A 17,558-nucleotide genomic window follows, 5' to 3' on the forward strand; every position below is an offset into this window, starting at 1 on the left:
AGAGAGGAGATACCTCCGCTCACTCTATTATGTGCATTCTGGCATCGCAATTACCATTGCGATGTCCAGAATGCTGAGAGCTACAGGCGGGAGATCAAAGGATCTCCCGCCTGTCAGCAAGTGCACGCGGCCCTGCGGTGCGCGTGCAGGGACGCGCGGGCAGGCGCGGTGATGTCATCTCACCGCGCCGGCCCACGTGTCCTGCACTGTGGTGCGCGCTCGTGCGCCGCTGTGTGGGCGGTACGGCAGTGCGGGCGGCCGGACATATAAGTCCGGCAGGCCTGCACTAGGTAGAAGAGAGCCGGCCGCCCACCCACCCTGAAGGAAGGAGACCCCCTTGGACTAACGAGCACCCCTAGACGAACGAGCGACCCCTGGACAACGAGCTTTATACCCTAAGTATCACATATACCCCCCTGCTCTATCTATATACCCCCCTGCACTGTATACCCCCTTGCTATCCCCTGCACAATATACCCCCTTGCTATCCCCTACACAATATACCCCCTTGCTATCCCCTGCACAATATACCCCCTTGCTCAATATACCCCCTTGCTATCCCCTGCACTATATACCCCCCTGATACCCCCCTACTCACTATATACCCCCCCTGCTATCCCCTGCACTATATACCCCCCTACTATATATTATACCCCCTTGCTCACTATATACCCTCCTGCTATCCCCTGGTAACTCTCACTATATACCCTCCTGCTATCCCCTGGTAACCCTCTCCTGGTAACCCTATCCCCTGCTCCCCTGATATACACACCCCTGGTAACCCTTCCCTATATACCCCTGGTAACCCTACCCTATATACCCCTGGTAACCTTACCCGATATACCCCTGGTAACCCTACACTATATATCCCTGATTTACCCTAATCACCTCCCGCGGTATATTTATGCTTTGTGGTTGGCTTACACCCTTGTAAGACCACCGTCAATCTTCGTCTACCCCATAGGGATAGTATATAGTCCTAGGTGGGTGGGCTGTTAATATTGAATGTGTGTATTGTATAGTTAGTTGATGGGTAGAATTGGGAACGTGTAGTGTAGTTTAGGATTGTATAAGTAGTGCTGTGTATTTACTGTATTGCGTGCTTAGTGTTTAGTATTAATAAATACTGGGTTTGGTTTATAACTATCTGTGTGGCGTGTAGTTATTGGCGATAGTTAGTAAGGCGCATGCAGCTAGCTTAGTGATCAGTGTAAAGTATCTTCCTGTTTATGAATATTAATTATCGATATTTGCATAAATATTGGTAATTAATATTCTCCCTTTACATTGGCGAGCCAGGCCCACTGCGTGGATTTTGTGCTTATTTTTGGTCTTAAGGCTGAGGGTCGCTAGTACTGTGAATTAGCGGGCAGGAGAGACGCGGTCAGCGGAGTGTCTGAGCGTCTAGGACCCGATAATTCGGACAGGAGAAGCGATACTTCCCTTATAGTACCAGAAATAAAACAAAATCTTTTGCAGAGAATCTATAATTGTTCTGTGAATTAATATTTTTGTATTTGCTTTACACGGTCACCGTCGCTGGGGTAAGAGAAGAAGGATACGTCACGGAAAGAGATCCATCTTCGTTGGAGGTACATAAAAGTCCAGCTGGTCGGAAAGAAGCGATCCGGAAGAAAAGGACTTCTTTCAAGCAGCTGCAAGGGACAAGAAAGTACAGCACTAACAAGAAGATGGAGGCTCAGAAAAATGTGAGTATGAACTTCTCCACACTCCAACACTTAGCCAAAAACAGCACTTTTAATCCCATTGTTCCTACTACATATAAATCCGCTGAGCTGCTGTGGTCCGCTTTACTGGACCAGGTGTACGCTCATGACCGGGTTTGTATTAGTAGGAGTGTCTTTAACAAGACCACCAAACGCCTCCAAATGCTAGCCAAATTGGTTCTTTCCTATGAGGATACCATTTGGAGGGCGGAACACACAGAGATACTTGCCAGCACAAGAAAGGCAGGGGAGGTTGCGGACAAAGCAAACTTCCACTGCAATTGTTGTGTTGATAACTATAGAAGAATTCACACACTAGAGGTTCAATTACAAGAGGAGGCCCAGTGTACAGTCGAGAGGGGCAGAGAAATCTGTGTGTTAGAGTCGAGACTCTCGGATAAGGACAGTCTCTACTCTGACATGGACAGAGAGCTACTCCGGCTGTACACTGAGATTAATCAGTACAGGAACAATACGGTATCTACGGATTTCCTGATTGTTCAGATGAGGGAGGACCTGGCTGCAAAGACGCAAACCATTGCAGATTTGCAGCGGGCAATCTCCAATTTGTCCAGGCCTAGTACCAACGGTATGGTGCCCACGAAACAAGTTTGTGTTTCGGAAACGGCACCGGTGGAGACAGCGGCGACAGCACCAAGGTCTTCGACGGATAATACATCCGCAGTGGTAGACACTAGGGGACAGGTGGATCGGTCTCTACAATTCACCCCGTCACCCGGGGAGAATAGGGGTAGCAACCGTTACCAGGACAACGGTTGGGGAGAGGAAAGTGGAGGGGTATATTCCGCTTCCAATCCGCCAACACGTCCGGAGAAACAGGAAGAGGTGTATCCTAACCATTCCAGTATGGAAAGGATAAACTTCCTGTTACGGATCTGCAAGGAGATCCCGAAATATGATCCCCATGTAGATCCGTTCGCTTCATGCGATATTTTCGAAGGTCACTGTAACAAATATTCAGTGGCTCCGGAATATCGCATGGAGCTGTTCAGATTATGGTTACCAACACACCTTAATCAAAGGTATGAGGTAACGGGGAGGATGCGACCCACGAATGGCCAGTTTCATGATAAGGAGGAGCGCCTCTCCATACTCACGAGACTGGCCACGGGTCATTGGGATGTCACTCCAGAGGTCCTGTCAAAGTTCAAGCCTACTATACATGATGAACCCTTGTCATTGTGTAGTCGGTTTGAAGCGATGTACAGGAGGGTTACCAAAGATCAGGGTATTGGGATTCCACAGGGCATGGTGCGCATGTTTGTGGAAAAATTCCCATATCTTGATACTGCAATCCGGCTGAGTGCAGCTAGGGAGCCATCCCTCACGGACGCAGCCATGATTATTGAGCAGTGTAGACAAGACATACTGCTCAGTAAGAAGTCTGTGAAAGTGAGGGAGCGTGTTCCTGTATACGGTAGGTCGCAAGACGACCGGGTACAACACACGAGGTATGCATCAACTGTCCGCCCCACGGCCCCACCGCTGGAAAGGGCAGGAAACTTTCGTTGTTTCCTGTGCTTACAAGAGGGGCACAAAAAAAGAAATTGTCCACAGTGGTTAAAGATTAACCGGACAAATTCAGAGAAAATGGCAATAATAACGGTTTCAGGATGAAGCCTAATTTTGCCAGACCTGTGGGGGAACAGGTTGATATGAATCTGGGACATTCATCAGGGCAAGCACCAAAATGCGTGGCGGTCATGAATGTCCCAGGGGGCGTGGAATCAAGAGATTCCACACCTAAAGATCAGGAACAGAGCACAAGAGTGGCAGTATGTACCACACAAATACCTACTGGGAGTCTGGTGGATATCGATTGAAGATTAGGGGTCCCTAAAGAATTGGCACCAGTATGTCCAATCATACTGGATCCTTCAGGGAGACCCCATATAAAAGCCACGATAAAAGATAAAGAAACGGAAATCATGCTTGATACGGGGCGGAAATATCCATTACCAATATCAAACATGATCTACTTTCCAACAGCCCCCAGTGTGTGGTGATCGGATTTGATCACCAACAAGGGGGGGCGAAGGCCCACAGAATTGATGAGGTAATCGTTTAGATTACCAGGTGCACTACCCTCAGGATACCCATGTGGTATTACCCCGGTTCTGATAACATTATCGGAACCGATGTAATGACACAAAATGGGTGGATCCTGGATCTGGCAAATTGCATTGTGTGGAAGGGTCCCAGACGAGCCAAGGTGTTTGTCATTCAACGCCAGTGTCTGGGACCACCTTTGCCAGCAGTAGATAACTCTACTGATGTGCTGGAACACAAGTGGCCTGAGGTCTCGCACAATCCAGACCTTGAGCCTATTGTGTACAAGCACCCTGATCTGTGGGCCCAAAATAAGAATGACTGTGGCAGATTGATTGGCGTTTTGGTGGACATACAGGGTCCTGACCCTCCACCTCAACGCCAATATCGATTTCCACCAGAGGCCACCCATTCAATTATTGACACTGTCCTTGAATCGAAGACTAGGGGTGTGGTCATTGAGGGCAACTCGAAGTGCAACAATGCCCTCGGGCCAGTTAAGAAAAAGGACACAAACGCATGGAGGCTGACCATAGACCTCCGTGTCCTTAATAAATACACCCCAATGTCAGCCCCAGTGGTGGCCCAAACTCCCGACATCATGGCCAGAATAAGTGGCGAAAGCCGCGTATTCTCGACCATCGATGTTGCCAACGGGTTCTTGTCCATCGAACTCACAGAGTCGTGTTGGTACAAATTTGCTTTTACGGTGGGGGACAAACAGTACATGTTTGCTGTATTGCCCCAGGGGTTCCATAGCAGCCCCACGTATTTCCATCAGGCATTGGCGGCTGTGCTGAGTGTGTTCTCACGGCCGGAATGCCTCCTACAATACGTGGATGACCTGCTTTTGCATACAGAAACCTTGGAGGAACACTTGGTTCTGTTGAAAGAGCTGCTGGGACTCCTGGCAAAGTCAGGACTCAAACTGAGTCCCCATAAGGCAAATTTTGCTAAAGCGGAGGTAACTTTCCTTGGGGTCCAAATTTCCTGTGGAACCAAAGGAATCATGACGTCCCGTGTGGAAGCCATGGTAAAGTTACCCAGGCCTGGCACCCTACAGGATTTGAGAAAATTCCTGGGGGTTGCCAACTTCATGAGGGAGTTCATAGAGGATTTCGCGGCCAAAGCGAGACCTCTCTACGAACTCCTTCGAGGAGAGGAACCCTCAATCAAAGGGTGGTCCGATGCGCAGGAGGAGGCCTTTTCAACCCTGAAAAGGGACCTCTCCTCGGCGCCTGTGTTGGCCACTCCACATTCAGATGGGGAAATGGCCATACAGGCGCATGCAGGGATGGAGTCTATCTCAGCGGTCCTTGTACAGAAAGTAGGTTACGAGACCAGACCGCTGGGATATTTCTCCAGGCTGCTTTCGCCCGTCGAACGAGGGTTCGATGAATGCGCCAAACAATTGGCAGCCATACACTATGCTGTTAAGACCACAGAGCATATTGTTGGCTTCCGGCCCCTCACTTTGCAGACTCCACATTCACCGCTGACCCTTTTGCTCCGTGATACTCTCCCTGGAGTCTCCCAACAGAGATTCGGGAGATGGATCATGGATCTCAGCGGCCGGAATCTGCAGGTGGACCACAAGGCCAAGTATGTTCTGTCCCAGTTGCTGAACCTGACTGGAACTGAACATGACTGTGGCCAACCGGTAATTGACGACTCTCCACAGATGTTCAGGACTGACAAGCATCCAGATGACAGAATCATCTTTGTTGATGGCTCTCGGTTCTATCTGGATGGGGAATATGTCACAGGTTTTTCTGTGCTGAATGAGATCACTGGTACCCAGAGTCTTGTCCGGTTACCAGCTCACATGTCAGCACAGCGGGCAGAGCTGGAGGCGGTTAAAGAGGCTCTGCTTCTCTACCCTCCAGGGAAACGAGTTATATATAGCGACAGCGCATATGTAGTTCGCTCCCTCACATTGCACCTGGACGTTTGGAAGAGAAGAGGATTTGAGGACAGCCAAAACAAACCTCTGGCTCATGTGTCAGTCCTGAAGGAGCTGTGGGAGTGGGGTATGGCACACGTGGCGGAAGCAGCCATCATCAAAATTCCGGCGCATCAAAAAGGGGACGAACCTTTGACAGCAGGTAACAACCAGGCAGACGAACTGGCAAAACTAGCAGCAGTGTCTGGGACCTTTAGGGAACCAGGCACTGAGCCACTGCCCGCATACCGGATTGCAGCACATACCCATCTGAGTGACAGCCCGGTGTCATTCGAGGAGGAACAAGCTAAGGATCCTCTTCTAATGACACACATCCAAGTACCACAGCATCCCTGGTCCTTACAACAGGGGATCCTGTGTTACGACACCGGTACTCAGTCGCTTCCTCTCCCGGTGGTTCCACAGCATCTGCAAGCAGAGCTGACGCGGTTGAACCACCAAATGTTTAGACATCTTGGCCGGAATAAGCTCTTGCCTCTCCTGAGAGACAAATTGTACTGGCCTGGAATGTCCAACACAGTAGAGGACGTTATGCAACAGTGCCTGGTGTGCGCTCAGGTTAACCCAAGGGCGTCATCCCTAAAGCCGGTGTTACAGCGGGTTCCTCCTGCTGATGGTCCATGGTCCGCTATCCAAATTGATTTCATCGGAGCTTTGCCAACTGGGAGTCGTAACTGTCGTTACGCCCTGGTGGTAGTGGATGTCTTCTCGAAGTGGGTAGAAGCCATCCCTACGGTCAATGATTCGGCCTCCACCACTGCCCGTGTTCTCTGGGAACAAGTTCTGTCACGATGGGGGATCCCCAGATTGATAGAATCCGACAGAGGGACTCATTTCATGGGTAAGGTCATGAAAGCGCTTTGTGGTCTCCTAGACATAATGCAAAGGTTTCATGTCCCTTACCACCCTCAGTCAGCGGGCATCGTGGAGCGGATGAACCGGACCATCAAAACCCGGCTTTCCAAGGCACTGCTGGAGAAAGGTTCCTCTTGGGTAGTCTCCCTTCCAGCTGTGCTAATGGGTATCCGAGCCACAGAGGCCTCTAGTACCGGTATCTCCCCATTTGAACTCATGACCGGACGTAAAATGCCCCTATGTCTACCAAACGAACCCCAAGTGTCGGAGCCCATGAAGAACGCCATCGCCAGAGACTTGTTTCTTCAACAGGTCCAGCAGAACCTGAAGGATTTACTGCCTCATGCAGCTATACGGTTACACAAACCGTATCTACAGGGGGAAACGCCTATGCCCTCTGTAGGAGAAATGGTAATGGTGAAAGTCTTTCGTCGGGTCGGCCCATGGGACGCAAACTGGGAGGGACCGTACAAGGTCCTTAAAGTAATGGGGGACACCATGCTGAAGGTACAAAGGCCTATTACGAGCAAGAAGAAATCCCGTAGACGCCAGGAAGTTTTTTGGATTCACATCGACCAGGCCAAAGCCACCCGAGCCTCCCCAACTCAATAACGCATACCGTTCCGAGTTGGGTGAGGGGGGGGAAAGGGCTTGGTGGGTCGAGTGTGAATCCAATCCACATAAACACATTCCATCTCATTGCAGAACACAAGAGGGAGACACTCCATGGGACCACACTGCCAGGGAAGAGCTAGGCATCCTCTGAATGAAATACGTATCCAGCTTGTGACACTAGTGGTAAGCATGTTGATGGCGGGCTCAGCCTCTTCAGGGGAGGACCTGGGGACTAATATTGGTATGGCCAGCATATCACTTGATGGACCCGGCCTTTTAATGGTGGAATGTTTGGATGGCAAAATCCTGGAACCATACAAGAACGTTACCTTTACACCAGGTCAATGGTATCTGTATGGTTTCCAGAGAAAGGGTTTTGCCAATGGTGTAATTCAGCATTATACCCCGGTGGAGAATGTGTCTGCCATACAACATGACTTGCACGCCCTCTGTCTCAAGGAATACAGGCATTTTCAGGACTTGGACCCTGTACCTAGCAAATCCTTAAGATGGGTGTCTAGGAATCCACACTTGCACCCTTACCAGCAAGTGAGAGCCAACACTACCACAGTGTTGTGTACCAAGGAGGGTTTGCTGAATCCTGAAGATGTCACTGGGGCAGAGTACAGCGGTTGGTATATCCTGAAAGCTACCTTCCTAGGGAAGGATAGCAGAGACGGGTTGAGGGTTAGGACATATTTCGATAGGCCCATTCCGGTAAAAGGCACCCTGAAGGCTTATTGTATGTTGAGGGATTCCCAGATGATTATCACCAGGGAATTCAGTTATGTACAGGGTCATGTACCAGCATAATGATGTTAAAGTTAAACTGCAGTGACTCTGATCAGGCCATTTGGAATGATCAGAGTGGGCCGGTAAAACTGGAGGGTTTGTATCGAGCCACAGTTTTAAAGGTACGGACCGATGCCAAGGACCCAAGGTATGCGCAGTTAGAGGGGTCTCCATCCATACAGTCTTTCATGATCACGATCATGAGAGACAACTGCGTTCCTGAGGTGACGGGATACTATTTCGTCACCTATGCCCACTGGGAACAGGATACCCAGATGGTGATGTTGGACACGAATCCCTGGAGGTGGGATTTAGTGTGCAATGGGGTGGACACCCCTACAGTGGATGTATGGATGGATGGTACCCCTATGACTGAGGAATACCGGGGTAGGTATGTGTCTTCAGATTGGACAGACCCCAGGGGCAGGGACATTAACTTTGACATCAATATAGATGGTTCATTCAAGTGGCCTTTTTGCGAGGCAGCCGGCGAAGGGTGCTGGACCTTTACTCAATGGGTCTATCTGTCTCAAACCAAACCCGTAGGGAAACTAGTGTTACAGGCTGGAGAAGACGATCAATGGTATCCATTCAAAGGACGGGGACGGGTCTGTGTTACTATAGTAAGGGTCCCCTACGAAACAGAAGGTCTCCAACCAGTAAGACCACATTCGGACTCTTGCACCACCCCTATCCATCAATTGGCAGACCCTGTAGCTCCTCAACTGTCATCCCCCTGGAAGATCATCACGGATGCAAAATTCATCCTGTTTACCTGGAGAATTTCTGTAGATGACTTCCGAGTTGATCACTGGGATCACAGGTGTGAGGAGTTCGTTAGGAACCAAATTGACATGGTAAGAGGTTGGATAGAGGCGGGGCAAGAGGTCAGGAAAGATGACTCTCGACTCAGGAAGAACAGGGGGAGGAGAGACCTGGTGGCTATGGGACTTGGCGGAGGTGCTTTGGGAGTGGGTGCCCTGAACACTATGGACATGGAAGTCTTGAGAAGTAAGCTTGGGGAGGTTGCGCGACACGCCGGGGAAGGATTCGAGACCCAGATTGATGTAGACCACGTCTTAGAGGGTTTACAACACTCACACATTGATGCCACTACCTCTCTATCTTCTGCTATACATGAGAAGTTTAGGAGGTTAGTTGTGGGTCTTTTGAAGGAGCAGGATCGGGCTCAGCTTGCTCTGGCGTGTACGCAGGTCCAAAGTGAACTCTCGGACAACCTTAAACATATTGTCACGGCACTTCACAACGGCCACTTCCCATTCAACCTCCGTCAGCGAATAAGTCCACTGATTTCTCCTTTTGCCATTAATCACACCAACTGGTGGGTGGTTCAGTGGCATGGATGTCAAAATTTAACCTGCACTGCTTCATCCCTGGCACCTGTATCCGGTCGCATTAGACAAGGATACAGTGTCATCAATCTAGGAACAATGATTAACAACCAGACGGTGCTTCATCCCCAGCTCCCCTCGGGCGTTCTAACCTATGAGGAGGGCCATCCCTCTTTGTTTGATACAGAGGGATGTCGGATAAGGGAGAATGCCATCCTCTGTCAGGGTAGTCGGGAGCGGATGCTCAGACACCAGTGTTGGAACACCGAGGGGTCCTGTGAGATGAAGGCCAACCCAGTGCCCTCATCCTCTTTGAAATATTTGGGGCAGAGGTATTGGTGTTGGTACCAAGGGAGTGATCCATCGTATGCAATTTTTGGGCTTAACTGTACCGAACGAGGAACACTCCGCCCCGGAGCGTACTGCACCCTTAGTCCCGTTTTAGGTTTGAACATCGCAGAGCAGCAGGGAAGAACCCCGATTACCCCAGAGAAAAGACTTGACATCCGCCCCGATGTTCCTGTAAGACTTCAGAAGATTCCTCTTGGCTTCGGCAAAGAACTTAGACATCTCCTGATGGATTTCGGCCAAGAGGAAGAGATCATACAACGTCTTCGGGAGACGGAGAAGCAAGCCACCATTCAACTCACCCATGACCGAACAAAGATTATCGCGGTTGCCACAGCATTGGACAAGGACTCAAAGGTTTTGTGGTGGGAGAGTCTTTTCGGATACAGTCCTAAAGCAACGTCATTTTTCAATTTATTGATTCACCCGGTGATAGTGCTTCTGGTTCTGGTTGGACTCATGTACCTTGGACTATGGTGGATGTATCGGAGAGTCAAGAGACTAACGGACCAACTAAACCAGAACCAGACGGCACTTCACGAAAACAACCGCCGAAGGCTCAGGACTTGACGTCACAAAAAGTCCTGAGGCCTAATCGCCCAAAGAACAAGACAACTGGACTGAACTCTTGGATTTAGGGGGGGGTTGGGGGTTATTGTGTAAATAGGTGGTGTGAATGGGGATAAGATTAGGGCACGATAGGGACAGGCCCCCTCTGGTTGCCATTTGCCACTTTGACCCCTGAACGGTAAGGATCATAAGGGAATAACCTGGATGTGTAGTGTAACGGAGGTATTCCCGTTGTTAGAATTTAGGTACCGTGACATCACCTCTATTGAAAGAAAAAAATATATATATATCTGACCTGCTTTGTAAAGACCGATTCAGCTGTCCATGGGAGAACCGCACCCATCCTTCGATCAAGATGGAACAAGACAGGCTTAAGAAGAGTTGGCGCAGAATAGAGACTGAGACTGTAAGGGTCGACCCACTCCAGATTCCTTGGGCGTGGACGACACCTGAAGATCGACAGCAATGCCGAGACAGCGAGGGTGTGGTCATTCTAAACTTATCAGGAGTGACCGACACCGGAAGAGTGAGAGAAAGACAAGTCAAAGACAGCGAGGGTGTGGTCATTCTAAACTTATCAGGAGTGACCGACACCGGAAGAGTGAGAGAAAGACAAGTCAAAGACTGCGAGGGTCAAGCCACTCCGAAAGTCCAGAAAGAAATGACAGTAGGGGGGGCTAACACTGTAACAGTCAAGGCAGAAGAGAGTTCCTGGGAAACAAAGACGACGGTGTATCCTGTGGATGGAGGAGTCGGTTACGGTGAAGGGCAGGTCGGAGGAAGTCGTTGGGTTAGATGATGTCTAGGTACCTAAGAGACAGGGTGCACTCCGGTTTTCCTGGACCATCACCGAGGATGGGGTTGAGGGGGGCAAAAGATGCCTCCACCTTTCCCCCAAGATATTGTCGTATCACCGACAACAGGGGGATTGTTGAGGAAGGGTGGCAGGTATACATAAATATATATGCATGCCTACTGGGCATACATATATATATGTATATGTTAACGGTGCATAATGTTCCCCTCAGAGGGCGATGTGCGCAGACGTGCCCAGCACCTGCGCCCATCCGCCTCTGATATTCCCCAGGGGCTCATTCATGCCCCTGTGGGAATTCATATAATGTGCCCCCTGATATATATGAATGTGCCCCCTTAATAGATATAAAGGTATTTATTAGCCCCTCAGAGGGCGATGTGCGCAGATGTGCCCAGCACCTGCGCCCATCCGCCTCTGATATTCCCCAGGGGCTCATTCTTGCCCCTGTGGGAATTCATATATGTATGTGCCCCCTTTAATAGATATATATCTATAATGCCCCCTGTATCCTATAATGCCCCCTGTATCCTATAATGCCCCCTGTATATCATATATATCCCCATACCATATAAATCCCCCCCCTACATGGACACAGATGCATCAATGTAAATGTGCCCCAAGCATTTACATTGATGTAATCTGGGTGAAGGCGCCAGAATGACCGGACAAGGTGTCAATAGAATTTGAATCCTTTTGTTCTAATTATCTGCGGCCCTGCTGGAGATAATTAGGCATAATAGAGAGAGAGGAGATACCTCCGCTCACTCTATTATGTGCATTCTGGCATCGCAATTACCATTGCGATGTCCAGAATGCTGAGAGCTACAGGCGGGAGATCAAAGGATCTCCCGCCTGTCAGCAAGTGCACGCGGCCCTGTGGTGCGCGCGCAGGCGCGGTGATGTCATCTCACCGCGCCGGCCCACGTGTCCTGCACTGTGGTGCGCGCTCGCGCGCCGCTGTGTGGGCGGTACGGCAGTGCGGCAGGCCTGCACTAGGTAGAAGAGAGCCGGCCGCCCACCCACCCTGAAGGAAGGAGACCCCCTTCGACTAACGAGCACCCCTAGACGAACGAGTGACCCCTGGACAACGAGCTTTATACCCTAAGTATCGCATATACCCCCCTGCTCTATCTATATACCCCCCTGCACTGTATACCCACTTGCTATCCCCTGCACAATATACCCCCTTGCTATCCCCTACACAATATACCCCCTTGCTATCCCCTGCACAATATACCCCCTTGCTCAATATACCCCCTTGCTATCCCCTGCACTATATACCCCCCTGATACCCCCCTACTCACTATATACCCCCCCTGCTATCCCCTGCACTATATACCCCCCTACTATATATTATACCCCCTTGCTCACTATATACCCTCCTGCTATCCCCTGGTAACTCTCACTATATACCCTCCTGCTATCCCCTGGTAACCCTCTCCTGGTAACCCTATCCCCTGCTCCCCTGATATACACACCCCTGGTAACCCTTCCCTATATACCCCTGGTAACCCTACCCTATATACCCCTGGTAACCTTACCCGATATACCCCTGGTAACCCTACCCTATATATCCCTGATTTACCCTAATCACCTCCCGCGGTATATTTATGCTTTGTGGTTGGCTTACACCCTTGTAAGACCACCGTCAATCTTCGTCTACCACATAGGGATAGTATATAGTCCTAGGTGGGTGGGCTGTTAATATTGAATGTGTGTATTGTATAGTTAGTTGATGGGTGGAATTGGGAACGTGTAGTGTAGTTTAGGATTGTATAAGTAGTGCTGTGTATTTACTGTATTGCGTGCTTAGTGTTTAGTATTAATAAATACTGGGTTTGGTTTATAACTATCTGTGTGGCGTGTAGTTATTGGCGATAGTTAGTTAGTAAGGCGCATGCAGCTAGCTTAGTGATCAGTGTAAAGTATAGCGAAGGTATTGTTATTATTATATAAAGGCATAAATAGGCGGAGTCATCAACAGACGGCTCTTCCTGTTTATGAATATTAATTATCGATATTTGCATAAATATTGGTAATTAATATTCTCCCTTTACAATGTATATCAATCATTTATAATGAACATGTTAATCTGTTTATAAGAGTCTTACAAATGTATGACTTCATAGTCCCTGTTTAGACCCCTTGGATGCAGTGTATCCAAGGTGTGTATCCAAAAGGCCTCTCTTCTAAGGAGAAGTCTTTTGATATCACCTCCTCTTCTAGGTCTCTTTATTTGTGCCTTATGATGAAAAAGAACATTTAGATTCTTCAATAAGGTAGAATACAAATTTCACGTTGCATTAATAAAGGATCTGTTTATCTTTTGGATACTAGCCTACCTCCGATTTTGTGGTGACAGCACCTGGAATAAGGTTCCCTTGTTTTATTACCAAAATCCCTGCCCTGTTTAGAAAAAAAGAGACTTTCTCCTGTCAACCCTTTCAAATATGCCATACTTGTTCAGTCTCTTTCTAAGTGTGCTGTCATAAAGTTGAACATTTAACATGCTGAGGCCTGTAGAGTCTTAGATGAAGCTCTCGGCTGTTTGCAATTTCTCCAAGCATTGCACCGTCTGGGAAGATTGTCAGCTGCCTTGAATGTTCTCCACTTGAGAATAATCTTTCCCACTGTAGAATGCTGGACTTCAAATTGCCTGGAAATGGCCTTACAAACCTTCACAGGTTGATGGGCACCAATAATTGCTTCTCTGTCTAAGATCATTGCTGATGTCCTTCCTCATTAGCATTGTGTTAACACACATCTGACTGCTCCAGACCAGCAAACTGCCAAATTTTGGCTTTTATAGAGGTGGCCACACTTGCTGATCAATTAACCAAAGACATCTGGTTAGCAGTACATGGCTGCTACTTACCTTCTTAATTTCTATAGAAGCAGTATGGGTGTACTAATCTTTCACAAATGGTTTCTGCATTTTGGCCTAGTGTTTGGTAAATAAATAATGATACCGTGTAGTTTATCATGAACTTGTTTTTACCTAATTTTAAAAACTTCTAAGGACCAGATTTTTTAAACTTTTACTTTATATGTAAAATCATAAATTTAGAAGACAGTGTACTTTGTTTTTCTCATTACTGTAACTTCTAGTGTGAACATACTGTAATAATATTAGGACCCTCCTATGATATCCTCAGGGCAGTGTACGAGCTGCATTGTGTTCTGCATCTGAGGCAACAGACACAGCGCACTCTCAAGTTCTCCTCGCTTCAGTGTTGGGAGGGCCATTTGAGCATACACACACATACATGTCATGATCATGAATCATTTATTGCACTGGTTTGTGATTTTTTTTTTTAAAGCATGATGTTAGTCAGCTCCTTGGGAATAAAAGTGAGAGAATATCCCCCAATCAGTTAACCATAGGAGTATATAGCATGAAGAACTTAAATCATGGAGCGGGTCATTTAAAGCAGAAAATGTTGTATATTAGTGTTGATCACGAATATTCGAATTTCGAATTTTTATCGCGAATATAGGTACTTCGAAAATTCGCAAATATTTCGAATATAGTTATATATATTCGTAATTTCGAATATTCTAATAAATTTTTATTTTTTTTAATTTTTTTTATTTTTTTTTCGATTTTTTTTTTTAATCAGTACACATGATCCCTCACTGCTTCTAGCTTGTGGGCCAATAAGAAGGCTGCAATATACTATATTGCTATATATTCTTGTTTTAGAATATTACGAATATTCGAAAAAACTAAGTTATAGCAATATAGAGAATATTCGAAAAAAAATCGAATATAGAGCAATTTAGCTAATATAGTGCTATAATCTTCGTCTAATAGTTGTAAGTTGAAAAATTCGCAATAAAAAATTTGAATCCGAAAATTTGAAACCCGAAAATTCGCATATTACACAATCATTACCTTTCCGATTTTTCAAGAGGAAAAAAAACGAGAATTTTCGAATATTCGACGAATATTCTACAAAATATTCGCGAAATATCACGAATTCGAATATGACCCCTGCCGCTCATCACTATTGTATATTAGTGTTGAGCGAATTGAAGCATCCAAAGTAGAATTCAATCCAAAGCTTACATAAAATTTGATTCTCCATAAAGCCGAATAAACTCGCGCTTCATGGTAATGAATTGGATTTTTTTTTTAAATGGCTGCTGTACGTGTTATAAAGTAAGAAGCCCGGGAGCGTGATATGACCCATAATGTCGTGCAGTCAGCCAATCAGCAGATTCCCTGTGATGTCACAGCCATATAAAAAGCCTCATCCAGCGTGGTCTCTGCCATTTCACTGTGAGCTGAGTTAAGGGAAAGACGTGACAAGTGCTTATGTGCTAGAGTCAGTGTTGCAGAAACCTTTTAGTTAAAGAATATTGAATAAGGAGAGTGCAGGGAAATTATAGGAAGTGTTTGTATACACTGTAGGGAGAGCATAGGGAGACTGCAGGGACAGTGCTTGTTGAGTGTAATTACTGTGTGTATCTTGTCAAACTGCTGCTACAATCAAATTTAATATGTTAGTTTAAGTATAGAATTACTGGGCCACAGTATTAAAGGGCAGTCTAATATATTGTTATGTGCATCTTGTTGAACACTAACACAATCCCTGTTAATCTGTTCTTTTATACAAACCGGATTCCAAAAAAGTTGGGACACTATACAAATCGTGAATAAAAACTGAATGCAATGATGTGGAGGTGCCAACTTCTAATATTTTATTCAGAATAGAACATAAATCACGGAACAAAAGTTTAAACTGAGAAAATGTACCATTTTAAGGGAAAAATATGTTGAATCAGAATTTCATGGTGTCAACAAATCCCCAAAAAGTTGGGACAAGGCCATTTTCACCACTGTGTGGCATCTCCCCTTCTTCTTACAACACTCAACAGACGTCTGGGGACCGAGGAGACCAGTTTCTCAAGTTTAGAAATAGGAATGCTCTCCCATTCTTGTCTAATACAGGCCTCTAACTGTTCAATCGTCTTGGGCCTTCTTTGTTGCACCTTCCTCTTTATGATGCGCCAAATGTTCTCTATAGGTGAAAGATCTGGACTGCAGACTGGCCATTTCAGTACCCGGATCCTTCTCCTACGCAGCCATGATGTTGTGATTGATGCAGAATGTGGTCTGGCATTATCTTGTTGAAAAATGCAGGGTCTTCCCTGAAAGAGATGACGTCTGGAAGGGAGCATATGTTGTTCTAGAACCTGAATATATTTTTCTGCATTGATGGTGCCTTTCCAGACATGCAAGCTGCCCATGCCACACGCACTCATGCAACCCCATACCATCAGAGATGCAGGCTTCTGAACTGAGCGTTGATAACAACTTGGGTTGTCCTTGTCCTCTTTGGTCCGGATGACATGGCGTCCCAGATTTCCAAAAAGAACTTCGAATCGTGACTTGTCTGACCACAGAACAGTCTTCCATTTTGCCACACTCCATTTTAAATGATCCCTGGCCCAGTGAAAACGCCTGAGCTTGTGGATCTTGCTTAGAAATGGCTTCTTCTTTGCACTGTAGAGTTTCAGCTGGAAATGGCGGATGGCACGGTGGATTGTGTTCACTGACAATGGTTTCTGGAAGTATTCCTGAGCCCATTCTGTGATTTCCTTTACAGTAGCATTCCTGTTTGTGGTGCAGTGTCGTTTAAGGGCCCGGAGATCACGGGCATCCAGTATGGTTTTACGGCCTTGACCCTTACGCACAGAGATTGTTCCAGATTCTCTGAATCTTTGGATGATGTTATGCACAGTTGATGATGATAGATGCAAAGTCTTTGCAATTTTTCGCTGGGTAACACCTTTCTGATATTGCTCCACTATCTTTCTGCGCAACATTGTGGGAATTGGTGATCCTCTACCCATCTTGGCTTCTGAGAGACACTGCCACTCTGAGAAGTTCTTTTTATACCCAATCATGTTGCCAATTGACCTAATTAGTGTTAATTGGTCTTCCAGCTCTTCGTTATGCTCAAATTTACTTTTTCCAGCCTCTTATTGCTACTTGTCCCAACTTTTTTGGGATTTGTTGACACCGTGAAAATTGGAATCAACGTATTTTTCCTTTAAAATTATACATTTACTCGGATTAAACGTTTGATCTGTCATCTACGTTCTATTACAAATAAAATATTGACATTTGCCATCTCCACATCATTGCATTCAGTTTTTATTCACAATTTGTTTAGTGTCCCAACTTTTTTGGAATCCGATTTGTATATAGACTTTCTGTGCCTTAGTTTTAAAGGGCGGCCTAATATGATTGCCATGTTTATCTTGTTCAACTGCTGCCACCCTCCCCACTCTGTCATAGGACCCCTATTGTCACTGTTACTGCCATTGCCACTGCCGCTGCCACCCTCCCCACTCTGTCATAGGGCCACTATTGTCACTGTTACTGTCATTGCCACTGCCGCTGCCACCCTCCCCACTCTGTCATAGGGCCACTATTGTCA

Source organism: Bufo bufo, chromosome 7 (genome assembly GCF_905171765.1).
Source record: "Bufo bufo chromosome 7, aBufBuf1.1, whole genome shotgun sequence".
Classification (NCBI taxonomy): Eukaryota; Metazoa; Chordata; class Amphibia; order Anura; family Bufonidae; genus Bufo; species Bufo bufo.